This window comes from Sapajus apella, unplaced genomic scaffold, assembly GCF_009761245.1.
Source record: "Sapajus apella isolate SASKATOON/1434 unplaced genomic scaffold, GSC_monkey_1.0 scaffold8416, whole genome shotgun sequence".
Classification (NCBI taxonomy): domain Eukaryota; kingdom Metazoa; phylum Chordata; class Mammalia; order Primates; family Cebidae; genus Sapajus; species Sapajus apella.
Genome location: NW_022445337.1, coordinates 1 through 1,843, shown reverse-complemented (window position 1 = coordinate 1,843; position 1,843 = coordinate 1). Strand labels below are relative to the sequence as shown.

Here is a 1,843-nt window from a genome sequence, read left to right as displayed (position 1 = left end):
TAGAACTCAAAGCCTGTTATAATAGAGATTCCCATGGAGGTCTCTGTCCTAAGTCTAATTGGAAAACACTCCCAGTTCCCCTGATATTCTTCGGGACTTTCATCCTGCTGACCACAGAAGGATTATCTGCCCCCAAAGTGACACTGTGGCTCCTGTCAAGGTGAAGATGTGTCGTCCTGTTACAAAAACAAAGAAACAAAAAAGGACAGAAAAGCTTTGCCTTTAGAGACATCAAATTTTAGTACAGAATTGTAAATCTGGGAAGTTCCCTGGGGAAAATTGATAACAAGCAGCCCCAGGCCATGGCAGGAAGCCAGCCCTTAGCAGCACCTGCACCTGCCCCGGGACAGCCCCGTGCACAGCGTCCGGGCTCCCCCTGGGGGCCCCGCGCGCCCCTGCAGGAGGTTTGTGTCCGGGCTCACACGGGCCTCCCCTCACTGTGTCACTCGCACAGTAATACACGGCCGTGTCCTCGGCTCTCAGGCTGCTCATCTGCAGATACAGCGAGTTCTTGGCGTTGTCTCTGGAGATGGTGAATCGGCCCTTCACGGAGTCTGCGTAGCTTGTGCTACCACCACTACTACTAATAGCTGAGACCCACTCCAGACCCTTCCCTGGAGCCTGGCGGACCCAGCTCATGTCATAGCTGCTGAAGGTGAATCCAGAGGCCACACAGGAGAGTCTCAGGGACCCCCCAGGCTGGACCAAGCCTCCCCCAGACTCCACCAGCTGCACCTCACACTGGACACCTGCGGACAAAGAGACATCCTGGTCAGAAACTGCCACACAGATTCAGTTTCTCTCACTCATATTCACATAACATTCCACTCATATTCCATGAATCACCTTTTAAAACAGCAACAAGGAAAACCCAGCAAAGCCCAAACTCCATGGCGAGTCTCCTTTTTCAGTCCTGAAAACTCAGTGGAAACACCTGTGAAAACCGGGGCTGGGCTCCTCTCCCAGAGCTGCAGGGTCAGGGCTGGGCTGCTTTTCATCAGCAGAGGGACAGCCCTATTTGCATGTGTCCTGCTATATAGCAAGCTCTGGGGTGGGACGCCTGAGGAGAGGGCAGGGCCCCGAGCAGGTGAGAGTGTCCTGAGGAAGTTTGGAGAGATTGATACAATTTTGGAAAATGTAGTTTCTGATTAAAGCTTTGTTCTGTGATACACTCTTTAAACCTATAACGGTATTTGTATTTTTAATTTAAGTATAGTTTTATTCAGGTGCAATGGACCTGTGAAAACTGCATACATTTAAACTCAGCACCAATCGTCTTATCGGGCTGTGTAGTATCAATGTTATTCCCATGTCACAGATGTAAAATTATCAGCAGAAGCACAGATGGTAGGTACAATGTTCCCAGAGCTCACAGCTGGTCAGCGTGAGCCCGGGTATCTGGGCCTGTGCTTCTCACCACTGGGCCTGCCTGCTCCCTTAGCCAAGCCCAGCACACGGTGGGTCACCCCTAGTGACATTTTCAGAACTTTCTTCCTGTAATGAAAGTGTGGTGTGATGTGTATGTGCTATCGTGTTTACAAAATGAGTGTAAAGAGAAGCACGTTTTATGCAGTTGTACTTTCATACATGTCACACTTTCATCATGTTAATGTCTATTTTTCCATCAAAGCATACTGAACAAATTATCCATTCATTTGTTTGTAACACTCTTCTTGAGACATTATTGCTATACATTAAATATTGCATGAAGTGTGCTGTTCAATAAGTAGGCAAGCCGAGCTCAGTGGCACACACCTGTAGTTTCAGCTTCTTAGATGGCAGATGCAGGAGGATTTTTGGAGATCAGAAGTTGGAGGCTACATTGAACTATGATCCCACCACT

At 48.6% G+C, this 1,843-nt stretch overlaps 1 pseudogene across 1 annotated transcript; it reads right to left on the bottom strand.

Moving 5' to 3' along the window:
- Positions 1-427: 427 nt before the first annotated feature.
- Positions 428-983, bottom strand: LOC116548235 (annotated as a pseudogene). Its single transcript, XR_004267361.1, has 2 exons — positions 847-983; positions 428-749 (listed from the first exon to the last, which is right to left on the bottom strand). The product of XR_004267361.1 is annotated as an immunoglobulin heavy variable 3-23-like (transcript).
- Positions 984-1,843: the final 860 nt, after the last annotated feature.